Here is a 14,890-nt window from a genome sequence, read left to right as displayed (position 1 = left end):
ATCCCTCAGTTCTTCTGCGCACACTGGAAATGCACGTTTAGTATATAGTTCTGCATCTAGGATTATGGCAACATCAGCAAATGTTGATATTTTTATAGGTGATCTGATTGGGGAGGGGTGTAAATGCTGGTATTTTGTAAAGTTAGATATTGTTGTGAAATAATATCCAGAGAGTCATCATCCTTCTAGGGATTCTAATTTTAGGCAAAGACTAAAGCCTGATCTTATATGATCAGGGAAAACTTATAGTGGTAAATATTAATTTTTCTCTACATTTCCTGGATGTAACAAAGACTTGTGTAAGTAGCTGGCACTGAGATTAGTTATAAAGAGCTATATAGGGCTTGCCAGCTGTGAGAGATACTCATTTCCCGTTTTTGTTTAGAGGGATGCATTTTGCATCACTCACTAACCTCAGATTTGGGGCTGTCATCCAGTTTATGACTATGATGGTTAATTATCTGGGCAGCCTGCCTGTGGGTAGGTGTTCACTGCAAAAACAAACACTTTGTTCTTAACTCAGGTTAGCTAACTCAGGTTAAAATATCAGTGAAGACACAGCACACAGTTTTTAATTTGGTTTAGCAGCTTGAATTCAACCAGCTTTAATACAAGTTGCTAACCCAAGTTGCCATGTCTTTGATGTAGTTTTAACTTGAGTTAGCTAATATGAGTGAGCTAACTTGAGTGAAGAACACACATTTTTCTGCACTGTAGACATACCCACTGGCTGGGGCCCAGAGCCTGACTGACATGCCTGGACAACCAACCCCACACCTAGAGTAGCGGGCACATAGCTAAGACCATTCAGAGATATGCAGCCGGGCCACACTAGCAGTGTTCTGGTGAAGGTAAGGGAATTGACTTCAAGCTGCAAAAGAAGGCCCAGCCCCTTCGCTTGCCCTTGAGAGTGGTGGGGGTGGAAACTGCTCTGTTTTGCTTCTCAGCAAGAGGAGTGCAGCTGATCAGAAGTACCCAGTTTTATGGGGAGCTGCCCACCAAAATCTCTGCTACCAGCAACAGACAGAAAGAGAAGTCAGTTCCCTAACCTAAGTAATCACCATCCACAAACTGGAACGAGCAGATAGAGAAAAGTCAGCATGCCCTATTCTGTAGAGGGAACTCCCAGATTACACTGTCCAGTGGAAGAGTGACTGTCAACATCAGTCACTAGGCTTCTTGTGCACCAGAAGTCAAGGGAAGGCCAGGGTTTCAGCAACCCAGACCCTGCTTCCCTGCCAGCCTAGCTTGTAATGAGATTTCACAGCTATGAATACTATGGTACTGCATGTAGGTGGTTAGGAAAGAGGAGAGTTTAGACCTGGTCTGTGTGTGCACAGATAGGTGGAGGTGCATAGAAGTGAAGGAGCATGTCAGTACCACCATGTGCCAAAATGATGGGCAGGCCAGAAACATTCATAGGATTATCTGTAAATTTACTTTGCTTCAGTAAGCCTTATAGAGCTTCAACACCAGGAATATGCCAACCATCCTAACGTTATTTAAAAATCTCATCTTGCACTTGTCAGGTTACAAATGAACACTTACGCCATAGTAAATGTTGTGAAAGTCAGTATTGTGATATTTTGGGAGTGGTTTTTGGAGGGAAGGTTTGTTTCCCTGACACTTACTATGGGTGTAAGGTGCTGAGTTAAAGTTGGATCCTGCCTGATCCTGCCAATTTTTGGACTCGAGCACCTTGCCCTTCCTGTCCTTCCCTTCCAACTCTGAATTCCACTGCTTAAAAGGAGAACAGTTTTCACCACCACCATTAAATTTGGGGCTAGGAGGACCCGTGACTCATCCCAATACAAAAAAATTGAGCCTGGCTGCTGGATTCTGCAGTTCTTCTTCGAGTGATTGCTCATATCCATTCCAGTTAGGTGTGCGCGCACCATGTGCACGTTCGTCGGAAGACTTTTTACCCTAGCAACACTCGGTGGGTCGGCTGGGCGCCCCCTGGAGTGGCACCGCTATGGCACCGGATATATACCCCTGCCAACCCAGCCACCCCTCAGTTCCTTCTTACCGCCCGTGTCGGTCGTTGGAACAGTGGAGCACGGCTTAGCTGACCTCCACTTCCCTAGCTACTCGTAGTTCTCTCTTTCATTGTTGTGTACATAGTTGTAAACTTTTTATATAGTTATACTTAATTTATCTGCTTATAGCATAGTTAGTGTAATATAGTTCAGAGGGGTTCGAGGATTAGCCCCTTCCCCGCACCCGGTGCCGGGGCCCATGCCTGGTTCACCGGGTTTCAAACCGTGCTCGGCCTGTTGCAAGCCGATGCCGACAGGAGATCCACACAACTCCTGTCTGAAGTGCCTCGGGGAATCGCACCTGACAGCTAAGTGCCACATTTGCAAGGCTTTCAAGCCACGGACAAAAAAGGAGTGGGACTTCAGACTTAAACAGCTCCTCATGGAGGCGGCTCTCACCCCTGTGCCTTCGGCATGGAGCGCTGGTCAGTCGGCGGGCAGAAGTGCCTCCTCGACACCGAACTGCGCCGATACTACCAAGGCATCTCAGCACCAGCCGTCGCCGGCACCGAAGTCGGCTCCACGCCGCTCCCTCTCCCCGAGGTCGAGAAAGACGAAGACTCCTGCTGTTTCTGTGCCGCCTGCACCGCAGCCAGAGAGCTCATCTCAGTTGGATCGCCCAGCGCAAACACCCACCGCGGCACCGACAACATCGGCACCGTCGATTCCGGTCCCACAAGGGCCGTCGAGTCCGGTGCCTATTAGCTCCCCGGCGCGTGCCGCGGTAGAGCTCACTATCCCATCCATGCCGGAGACATTCTCAACGGCAAGGAATCTGATTGCCGTGATAGAGTCGACGCTGCCTCTCCCCCTGGCACCACTGGTGCCGGTAATATAGTGTATAGGCAAGCCGGCCTTGATAAGACCACCTTCTGTCGGCACGGTGGACCGGCACCGCTCAAGATCACGGTCCCACAGACGTTCTAGGTCCAGACGGCACTCCCGCTCCCGACGCCGCTCGCAGTCCCGACACCGTTCTCCTCCTCGGTACTGGTCATACTCGCGGCACCAGTCGGCATCCCGTTCGCCGGCACGCTACTCTCGGCACTGTTCCAGCTCCCGGCACTGCTCCAGGCACTGTGACTCCTGAAGCCGCTCCCGACGTCGAGCCTCGAGATCTCAGTTGACCTCCCGGCACCGCTCCGGTCGCAGGTCCCGATCTTGTTCCTGGTACTGGTATGCCTTCTGGTACCGGTCTCCGGTGCAGAGGAGAGCAAGGTCCGCCAGGGATAGAAACTCTGCCCAGGGTTTCTCCGCTCCTCCATGGCCATCCAGACACACTTCAGTGTCGTCCCACACGGACAGCTGTTATGCTCCGGACCGCGATTCGGATGTGCCCACCAGAGTCTTTCAGGAGGCCCAGACCCGGGACCAAGCCCCACATCAGTGGTCCTTCTGGACACCTTGGGCGTACTACCAGGCCCAGGGTGCTCCAATAGTTCTGTCTCGCTCTGCCCCATCAGAGCACCGAGTGCCAGAGGCCACAGCTGGCCATCCCCCTCTGTCTGGTACAGAGGAAGCACCAGTCCACCCACCGGTCTCCCCGGTCCCACTGGAGCAGGAGGTGGCCCTAGAGCAAGAGGCCACATAGGACCCGCTCGTCCCCGGCATTTCCTCTTCCTCTTCTCCGGATGAGGCGGTGGCAGGAACATCCTCCTCGGGCACTCCTCCAATCGACCTGAGAGCTCATGAGGACCTCCTCAGGAGGGTAGCACTCAATATGAACCTCCAGGTGGAGGAGGTCCCAGAGGTAGAGGACCCGGTAGTGAGCATTCTGTCGGCGGATACCCCCACCAGAATGGCTCTACCATTTATCCAGACCATCCAAGCCAATGCCAACACTATATGGCAATCCCCAGCCTCTATCCCTCCTGCAGCCAGGGGAGTCAAGCGTAAATACATGGTACCCTCTAGGGGATACGAGTATTTGTATGTCCATCCCCCTCCCTGCTCACTAGTAGTTCAGTCCGTGAATGAGAGGGAGCGCCATGGCCAACAGGAGCCAGCCCCGAAGTCAAAAGAGGCTAGGCAAATGGACCTGCTCGGCCAAAAAGTGTATTCGGCAGGCACCCTACAGCTCCAGGTGGCAAATCAACAAGCCCTGCTCAGCCGCTATAATTACAACACCTGGGTGGAGGTGGGTAGGTTTACGGAGCTACTCCCTCAAGACTCCCGCCAAGAGTTCACTGCCTTCTTGGAGGAAGGGAAAAAGGTGGCCAGAACTTCCCTCCAGGCCTTGCTAGATGCAGTCGATTCAGCAGCCAGGACTCTGGCCTCGGGCGTTGCCATGAAACACATCTCATGGCTGCAGGTTTCCAACCTCCCACTGGAGCTGCAGTATACCATCCAGGACTTGACGTTTGACGGCAAAGGTCTTTTTTTGGAAAAGACTGACCCTAGTCTGCAAAGCCTGAAGGACAATAGGGTCATAATGCGTTCTCTAGGCATGCATACGCCAGTGACTCAACGCAGACCTTTCTGTCCCCAGCCTCACCGCCCGTACTTTGTATCTAGACACAGACAAGACTTGGACAGGCGGCGCGGACAAGGTGGGCGTAGACGCCAGTCAAGACCCCAAGGGGACCAAAACCAGGGTCCCTCGAAACCACCAGCGGGACCAAAGTCCAACTTTTGAAGGTGCGCCTGAGGACGGCTTACCAGTTACAGGCCAGGATCCTTTTCCTCCCTTCTCCAGCCGTCTCTCCTACTTCCTCCCAGCATGGTCCCAGTTAACCTCAGATCTCTGGGTCCTACGCACGGTGAAATATGGATACCACCTCCAATTTGTTTCAACCCCGCCCTCCCACCCTTCAGCCCTGTCCCTCTTCAGGGACCCCCTCACGAGCAATTCCTCTTGCAAGAGGTGCGGACGCTTCTTGCCATGGGAGCGATAGAGGAGGTACCAAAGGACGAAAAGGCAAGGGGTTTTACTCCCGTTATTTCCTAATCCCCAAGTCAAAGGGAGGTCTCAGACCTATCCTAGACCTACGAGGGCTCAACAAGTTTATGATAAAGTTGAAGTTCCGCATGGTATCCCTGGGGACCATTATCCTGTCCTTGGATCCTGGAGACTGGTATGCTGCCCTCGATATGAAGGACGCGTACTTTCACATCGCCATCTTTCCTCCGCACAGGAGGTACCTTCGCTTCGTAGCCGACCTTCAGCACTTCCAGTTTACAATCCTTCCCTTTCGCCTTTCTACGGCCCCAAGGGTATTTACAAAGTATATGGCTGTAGTCGCCGCATATCTCCACCAACGTTGGATACACGTATTTCCGTATCTGGACGATTGGCTAATCCAAGGAACCTCCGAGACACAAGTCACCCAGCATGTGGGCATCGTCAGGGACCTATTCACACGTCTAGGCCTGATGATCAATATGGAAAAATCCACTCTTGTTCCCACACAGAGACTAGACTTCATAGGAGCTACCCTGGACTCCAGTCTAGCCAAGGTCTCCTTACCACAGCCGCGGTTTCAGGCAATGGCAACAATCATCCGAGGTCTGCAGAATTTCCCGATGACCTCGGCTCGCACTTGTCTCGGTCTCCTAGGTCACATGGCCGCCTGCACATTTGTGATCAAATACGCCAGACTCCGCCTCCGTCCTCTCGAAACTTGGCTCAACTCGGTATACCGCCTGGGCAGGGACCCAATAGACACGATAGTCACCATTCCCCCGAGCATTCTAGGCTCCCTAGTCTGGTGGCTAACTCCCTCCCTGGTGTGTGCAGGGCTGCTGTTCCATCCGCCCCAACCATCAATGTCCCTGACAACAGACGCATCATCTCTCGGCTGGGGTGCTCACCTTGGACACCTTCGTACACAAGGCCTCTAGTCATCTCAGGAACTGGCGCTACACATAAATGTCTGAGAGCTGAAAGCAGTCCGCCTGGCGTGCCAGGCGTTCCAGCAACATCTTCAAGGCTGTTGTGTCTCAGTGTTTACAGACAACACAACGGCCATGTATTACATAAACAAACAGGGAGAGACTCGATCTTCTCCCCTTTGTCAGGAGACTATCCGACTCTGGGACTTTTGCATAGCCCACTCGATAGATCTGGTAGCGTCCTTTCTCCCAGGGGTTCGGAACACTTTAGCGGATCAACTGAGCAGGTCCTTCCTGTGCCACGAGTGGTCGATACGCCCAGATGTTATTCATTCGATCTTCCAGAAATGGGGATTTCCCCACATAGACCTGTTTGCCTCCCGCGTGAACAGGAAATTCCAGATGTTCTACTCCTTCCAGGGTCTTTCACCGGAGTCGATCTCGGATGCAGTCCTAATGCCGTGGAAGAACCAGCTGCTCTATGTCTTCCCACTGTTCCCGCTGGTTCACAAGGTCCTGCTAAAACTCCACAGGGACAGAGTGCACCTAATCATGATCGCTCCAGCATGGCCCAGGCAACACTGGTACACCACGCTGCTAGACCTGTCAATAGCCAACCCAATTACCCTGCCACTCCACCCAGACCTCATAACACAGGACCACTGCAGTTTTCACCACCCAGACCTGCAGGCCCTTCACCTCACGGCATGGCTGCTGCGTGGCTAAACCAGTCAGAGTTGCATTGCTCTGCTTTGGTACAACAAGTACTCCTGGGTAGGCAAGCCTTCCACTCGGTCAACGTATCTGGCCAAGTGGAAACGTTTCTCCTGTTGGTGTGGAACGCAAAATGTTACTCCCACTGAGGTCGCGATCCCTACCATCTTGGACTACCTCTGGTCTCTTAAGCAGCAGGGCCTGGCAGTATCTTCATTGAGGGTGCACTTGGTGGCCATCTCTACCTTCCACCCAGGGGAGAGTGGCCGCTCCGTGTTCTCGCACTCTATAGTTACTAGATTTCTCAAGGGCCTAGAACACCTATACCCTCAAGTACGCCACCCTGCCCCTACCTGGGACCTCACCTAGTCTTAAACAGACTTATGTCTCCACCGTTCGAGCCGTTGGCAACTTGCTCGCTGCTATACTCTATCCTGGAAGACAGTTTTCCTCGTAGCCATTGCATCGGCCAGGCGAGTCTCCAAGCTTCGAGCATTCACAGTGGACCCACCGTATACTGTCTTTCACAAGGACAAGGTGCAGTTGCGACCACACCCAGCGTTCCTCCCTAAAGTGGTATCGGCCTTCCATACCAATCAGGACATCTTCCTTCCAGTCTTCTTTCCGAAGCCACACTCATCTCGACGGGAACAACAATTGCACTCCCTAGATGTCCGTAGAGCGCTCGCGTTTTATATTGAACGGACGAAGCCCTTTCGTAAATCGCCCCAACTCTTTGTTGCAGTGGCTGACCGAATGAATGGCCTACCTGTCTCCACCCAGAGAATCTCCTCTTGGGTGACTGCGTGCATCCGCACTTGCTATGACTTGGCTCATGTTCCCTTGGGCCATCTCACCGCACATTCTACCAGGGCTCAGGCTTCATCGGCTGCCTTCCTGGCTCAGGTACCAATCCAGAAAATAAGTTGCGCAGCTGCCTGGTCCTCAGTCCACACCTTTTCTTCGCATTATGCTCTGGTTCAACAGTCTAGAGATGATGCAGCCTTTGGCTCAGCAGTTTTGCATTCTGCCACATCTTGCTCCGACCCCACTGCCTAGGTAAGGCTTGGGAATCACCTAACTGGAATGGATATGAGCAATCACTCAAAGAAGAAAAGACGGTTACTCACCTTTGTAACTGTTGTTCTTCGAGATGTGTTGCTCCTATCCATTCCAAACCCACACTCCTTCCCGACTGTCAGAGTAGCCGGCAAGAAGGAACTGAGGGGTGGCTGGGTTGGCAGGGGTATATATCCGGTGCCATAGCGGCACCACTCCAGGGGGCGCCCAGCCGACCCACCGAGTGTTGTTAGGGTAAAAAGTCTTCCGACGAACGTGCACGTGGCGCGCGCATACCTAACTGGAATGGATATGAGCAACACATCTCGAAGAACAACAGTTACAAAGGTGGGTAACCGTCTTTCCTTTTGTGTTCAGAGATTTATAACTTGGATGGAGGTGAGAGGGAATGAGTCTGGATAAAAAGAATTGGAAAAAATTCATGACTTCAGTGTTCTTTTTATGGAGACATTCTGTTTCCTTCTGATTTCCTTCCTTCACCTTGAAGGACTCTGAAGAGTCATTGAAGGTATAAGTGAGCAAGTAGCTGTCTGTCTTCACTTGTAAAATTGTTAACACAAAGCATGCTTTCTCTACCCACAACTCTTTGGTCTTAGATAATAGGTTGTTTGCAGGAGTGTATGACACTTCTACATGAATGAAGTAGGAACAGTAGAGGTATACTGTGAAAGAGAACTGTGATGTACATACATACATCTCTTTACAATAGCACTGATGGAGAGGGGGGAACTGCATAAAACATGCATAAAAATGGGCTGAATTCTGCACTGTTTATTTGAGGAAAATTTTTATTGATATCAATGAAAACTTTGCTCAAGCAAGGACCCCAAAATGTAGCCCAACATTTCTGGATTTTTAGTAAAATGCTATATATTTTCATAAGTTTGCCAGAGAGTGGCAGTGGTTACTTCAAACTTATTCTCCCTTCTAATTAGCTTTTTTTCCTAACTCCAAATAAAATTAAAGAACATGTCTTAAAATGCTTTATAGCTTTATAAAGTTAAACTCACAAATTAAGATGGTTTACTAGAGTACTTACTGCTGTTCTGGCACAGATGTTTGTCACTCAGATATTTCACAGCACACCTATCACTTCATCTCTGTTCTCTTTCTGAAATGGTGTACAAATTTAAATTGTCAGGTTTACTAGGTTCCATCTCTTTGAGTTACTGCAATCCCTGTCATAATCTCAATAGAACACTTTTATGATATTTCCAGTGAGTGATTGCTGTGCAATGCTTCTTAAAAAGTAGTTTTCATTTGAATAAACTTTGAGAAAACAATATTTGATTATGGATTTTTGTTTGCAGCGGTATATAGGACTAATTCTTCAGTTGTGGTTGAGATATGGTTAGTATAAGAGGTTGGGGGAGAGAACAGGACAAAGTGTTAAATCTCAGGCTTCAGAGACTGAGGCCTGGTCTACACTAGCCTGTTATTTCGGAATTAGTGGAGTTATTTTGGAAAAAGAATGATTCCATCCACATGACCAAGCTTTTTTTTCGATTTTAAAGGGCTCTTTAATTTGATTTCTGTACTCCACTTTGGTAAGTGGAGTAGCGCTTAAATTGAGATCGCAATCCCGGGTTAAAGGTATTGTGGATGCAATTCAACGTTATTCGCCTCTGGGAGCTATCCCAGGATGCTCCCTTATGACCGCTCTGGTCAACACTCTCAACTCCAATGCACTAGCCAGGTGGGCAGTAAAAGCCCTGGAAACTTTTGAATTTCATTTCCTGTTTGGTCACCAGCAGCACAAGTGACCATCAGAGCAGTCCACCATCATAGGCAACCATGCAGAGTCCACCATCACAAGAAATCACGCAGTCCTGGATTTGCAGACGAGCTCCAGCATGGTCCAAATGAGAGGTACTGGATCTCATTGCATGCTGGGGAGATGAGTCTGTGATGGCAGAACTACGTTCCAAAAAAAGGAACGCAAATACCTATACTAAAATCTCCAGGGCCATGATGGAAAGAGGCTACTCCTGGGACACAGAGCAGTGTCATACAAAAATCAAGGAGTTCAGGCAAGCGTACCAAAAAGACAGGAAGGCAAACGGGTGCCCTGGGTCACAGCCCCATACATTCCGCTTTTACTGTGAGCTCCATGCAATTATGAGGGGTGACGCCAGCACTTCCCCACCACTGTCCGTGGACACCTGCAAGGTGGGAGTGGCATGGAGCGAGGAGGAAGGGACATTAGAGGATGAAGGAGGAGGAGGGAAGTGCATAGGCAGCAAGTGGGGAATCCATTTCCCCCCCTAGCCAGGAACTAATCTTAACACTGGATCCTATAGCCTCCCCTCACTCCCAAGGCGGGCTCCTGTTCCATGACCCTGAAGAAGGTACTTCTGGTAAGTGAGAGCCTGATCGGAGCCACACGGTGGCAGGGGGGAACCCAGCCACACTAGGTTGTTCGCGTTTAGAGTAAATGGCTCATCCCTGCTCTGAGCCTGATCAGAGCCACGTGGTGGTGGGTGGGGTGTGTGTGTGTGTGTCGTGTGCAGTGCTCATCCCAGAGGGCCCGCAGGCCCTCCTTTTATATGACAAACCCACCAGGCATTGCTTGCTGTGGGAAAGGAGGCCCAGCAGTTTGAAAGCATTGAAATGAATGTAGAAGAAGCAGAACCCCGTGTGCCTGCAAGATGAATTCTGTTGCCCAGCCATGTGTCATGGCTTACTCATACCAAAGTGCCCCCCTTGTTCTCTGCAATGTATTTTTTAAAATAGTACCATCCCTTTTTCTCCTCCCACTGGTGCAAATGTTTCAACTCGGCCCCTATCTACTCCGTCCCAGAGGCTGGTCCAGATTAGAAGGCGGAAAAAATGAACTCAGGAGGACATGTTTGCCAAGCTCATGCAGTCCTCCTGCACTGATAGAGCCCAGCTGAATGCATGGAGGCAAACATTTGCGGAGTCCCGTAAAGCATTACAGGAACACGAAGAGAGAAGAGAGGCATGCAGTGAGAGCAGGCAGGATGTTATGGTCAAGCTCATGGGGGAGCAAACTGACATGCTCCGCTGTATGGTGGATCTAATGCAGGAAAGGCAGCAAGACCACAGACTTCTGCTGCAGCCCATGTATAATCAAACTCCCTCCTCCACAAGTTCCATAGCCTCCTCACCCAGAGGTCCAAGAACACAAGGAGGGAGGCTACGGGGAACCACACACTCAACCTCAAAGGATCACCCAAGCAACAGAAAGCTGGCATATTGCGAACTTTTGATTTGGTTTCTGGACTTGTCCTTCCCTCCTCCTCCACCCCCTAACCCAACCCCTCCCCAGTCTACCTTCTAATTTCTCTCAATGTATTGTGCCTCAAATAATTAGTTTTTAAACAATTTTGACTTTATTTCCTTTCATATATATAGGGTGCGGGTAACTTCAAGAGAAACAAACACGGTTGTCACACCGTATCCTGTCCAGTCATGAAACTGGCTTTCAAAGCTTCTCTGATGTGCAGCGCGCGCTGCTGTACTCTTCTAATCACCATTATCTGGCTGTGCAAAATTGACAGCCAGGCGAGTTGCCTCAAACTCCCACCCCGCCATAAATGTCTCCCCCTTACTCTCACAGATATTGTGGAGCACACAACAAGCAGCAATTATAATTGGAACATTGGTTGTGCTGAGATCTAACCGAGTCAGTAAATTGTGCCAGTGCCCTTTCAAACGTCCAAAAGCACACTCCACCACCATTCTGCACTTGCTCAGCCTATAGTTGAACTGCTCCTTACCAGTGTCTTGGGTGCCTGTGTACGGCTTCATGAGCCATGGCATTAAGGGGTAGGCTGGGTCCCCAAGGATAACTGTAGGCATTTCAACGTCCCCAACAGTAATTTTCTGGTCTGGGAAGTAAGTCCCTTCCTGCAGCTGTTCAAACAGACCAGAGTTCCTGAAGATGTGAGTGTCATGCACCTTTCTCTGCCATCCCACGTTGATGTTGGTGAAACAACCCTTGTGATCCACCAGTGCTTGCAGCACCATTGAAAAGTACCCCATGCGGTTTATGTCCTGGCCGCCATGGTGAGCTGGGGCCAAGATGGGTATATTCGTTCCGTCTATTGCCCTGTCACAGTTAGGGAACCCCAGTGCGTTAAAGCCATCCGCAGTGGTCTGCACATTTCCCAAAGTCACTACCGTTGATAGAAGCTGGTCAATGATTGCATTGGCTACTTTCAGCACAGCAGCCCCTACATTAGATTTGCCCACTCCAAACTGATTCCCGACTGACCAGTAGCTGGTGGGCGTTGCAAGCTTCCACAGTCCTATAGCCACTTGCTTCTCAATGGTGATGACTGCTCTCATTTTGGTGTCTTTGCGCTTCAGGGCGGGGGACAGCAAGTCACAAAGTTCCATGAAAGTGGCCCTACGATATATGAAAGTTTCGCAGCCACTGGGAAACATCCCAGACTTGCAACACTATGCGATCCCACCAGTCTGTGCTTGTTTCCCAGGCCCAGAATGGGCATTCTATGGCATGAACCTGGCTCAATGCCACCATGATCTCCCAATCGCCACATGCCGTGCATCTAGGAATGTCTGTGTCCATGTCAGAGCAGCAAAGAATCCTGTGGTACCTATAGACTAACAAACGTATTGGAGCATAAGCTTTCATGGGTGAATTTTAATTTAATTTAATTCATCGGATGCATGTCCATGTCCTCATCAGTATAGTAATTGCACTGTCATCACTTCCTCGCCTGGTTTTGCAGGTACTGAACATACTGCTGGATAATGCGCGAGGTATTTACAATGGTCAAAACTGCAGCAGAGATCTGAGCGGGTTCCATGTTTGCCACGCAATGGCACCTGCACAGGTAATCCTTGAAAAAGGGGGCGAAATGAGCTGTTCAGTTCAAGATAGCCGATAAAAGGTGGTAAATGGTAGTCTTCTGTAGCTTCCACGGGAGCCCAGGACAGCTTCCACCGCTTTCTCCAGATTGTCTGTGCGGCTCTGTTCATGATGGCCGTGAAACAGCAGGGAATTATTTCTTTCTGTAGCTTCCACGAGAGCCCAAGATCGACAACATGGAAAAAGCGGCGAGAGCAGAGTTTGTGGTGGAAGCGTGAGCAGAGTTTGCGGCAGAAGCTGTGCGGCTCTGTTCATGATGAGTGAGAAACAGCAGGGAATTTTTGCCTTCTGTAGCTTCCACAGGAGCCCAGTACCAACAATGTGGAAAAAGTGGCGGAAGCTGTGCGGCTCTGTTCACAATGGCCGAGATATGGCGGGAAAAGAGTAGATAGAAAGAGGAGAGGACATTTGAAGTGGATTCAACATACCAGGAAACAGGCAGTGCACCGTGCTGCACCATCTGCTGGCAGCATGGCGTCTGCTGTAGCTTTCACAGAGAGAGGAGTGAGCAATGGCACACACCCAGAAAAACCCGCAAGAATATTTTTGCCCCATCATGCACTGGGAGCTTAACCCACAATTCCAATGGGCGGCAGAGACTGTGGGAACTGTGAGATAGCTACCACAGTGCAGCGCTCCGCCATTCGATGCTATTCTCGGTACTGTGGACACACTCCGATGAATTCACGCGCTTTAGTGGGGACACATAACATCGAATGTATGAACTCGATTCAGGAAATTCGAAAAAAATAACTTTGAATTAATTTCGTACTGTAGACGTACCCTGAGCCAGTCTCGGGTGTAAAGCAGAGCAGCTTCAGGGACACTGAGGGCCATCCCAGCAGCTGAAGAATACAGGCAACCAACTGTGCACATTTTCCCTGCCCACATCCCCTAGACTGAGAGGGTTGTCAGGAAGCCTCTATAACAACTCTGTACTACCTAAAGATTATTCTACATTTGGGAAATCTTTAAACGGCTGGATCTGCCATCTTTCTGACTGCTTTGTGGGATGTGAAGCAGCCAGTGTGGGCACCAGGAACTAGCCCTATAATGTGGGGTTATCTTTGCTCTGACTATGTGCTTCATGCCTTTAATCGACTTCTTTGCCCAGGAGTTGTATCTCACTCCTTCATATGGGATTTTAAAACTGGCTGAAAACTCATTCCATAAATAAGCTGCATATTTTTTCTTTGGGTAGTCCGAATATATTCCATAAAGCCTGTATTTTAATTTGGAGAAGGAGCCTTCTCAAGGTTACTGCCTCCCCTGTAGCATCTCCTGAAGCAGTGAGTCCTTGTTGACCCCTTTTCCTACCAACTTTTACTCCCATAACATGAGAGGGCAATGTGCTGACCTCCCCCTCCCATCACCTACAGTGGTGTTTGTACTTGGATTGGGAGAAAAAACGTTTTCCATAGATAAATGTAAAGCACATCTTCGTTTTAAGTCCATATTTTGAAAGCGAATGTCTATGAATGCCAGCTAGGTTGGGTAATAAGAAGCTCCTACACTCCAGCCAAAGTTCCTGGTCTATTGTAACCCAGGGTAACTGTGTACTTTGCCATCCTCTGTCTATATTCTTTGTCGTGCTTTAACTGTGCTACCTCACTATAATGTAGCATAAGCCCTTGCCATTAAGTACTCATACTTGAACAAGGAAATATAACTCTAGCCAGTTATGCTCACATAACTGCAAAAGACTGTTCTTAAAATTTTGAGGCACTTTGAGGTTTGTTCTCATCTTTTTTTGTTCTTTTTGTCGACTTTCTCTGACTGTTGTTCTCTAAAGAGCCAGGAAAATAAATCGACAAACTCCTCCTTTCCAAATCTTTTCCTTAACCTTTTTAGGCAGATGATTCCTGAGTGGCCAATGTGATTCTGCATCAGATATAGAGTTCTTTCATTTAACTTTCTGGTCTGGTATCTTCAAGAGGAAGATGGCAGGCCTGGAATCCAACTTTTCTCTTGTAAATGATAGGGCAGAATAAACTATTGGGTCAATAAGCTGTCCCTATTATACAACTTTTTAAGTGAGCCATTTAATTGATTCAGAGAAGCTTTAGATTGACCAGAGCAGGGGTAGGCAACCTATGGCATGGGTGCCATAGGAGGCACACAAGCTGATTTTCAGTGGCACTCATACTACCCTGGTCCTGGCCACCGGTCCAGGGGGTTCTGCATTTTAATTTAATTTTAAATGAAGCTTCTTAAACATTTTAAAAACCTTATTTACTTTACATACAACAATAGTTTAGTTATATATTACAGACTTATAGAAAGAGACCTTCTAAAACATTAAAATGTATTACTGGCACGCAAAACCTTAAATTAGAGTGAATAGCTGAAGACTCGGCACACCACTTCT

The 14,890-nt window shown here is 49.2% G+C and overlaps 1 protein-coding gene across 5 annotated transcripts in view; it reads left to right on the top strand.

Annotated features, from left to right (window-relative positions):
* The window catches only part of LRRIQ1 (leucine rich repeats and IQ motif containing 1), a 175,157-nt gene that overhangs the window by 48,871 nt on the left and 111,396 nt on the right, over positions 1 to 14,890 (top strand). The gene's annotated exons all lie outside the window — the stretch shown is intronic.

The sequence above is a fragment of the Gopherus evgoodei genome, chromosome 1 (genome assembly GCF_007399415.2).
Source record: "Gopherus evgoodei ecotype Sinaloan lineage chromosome 1, rGopEvg1_v1.p, whole genome shotgun sequence".
Lineage (NCBI taxonomy): Eukaryota > Metazoa > Chordata > Testudines > Testudinidae > Gopherus > Gopherus evgoodei.
This window is presented reverse-complemented; position numbering and strand designations above follow the sequence as displayed.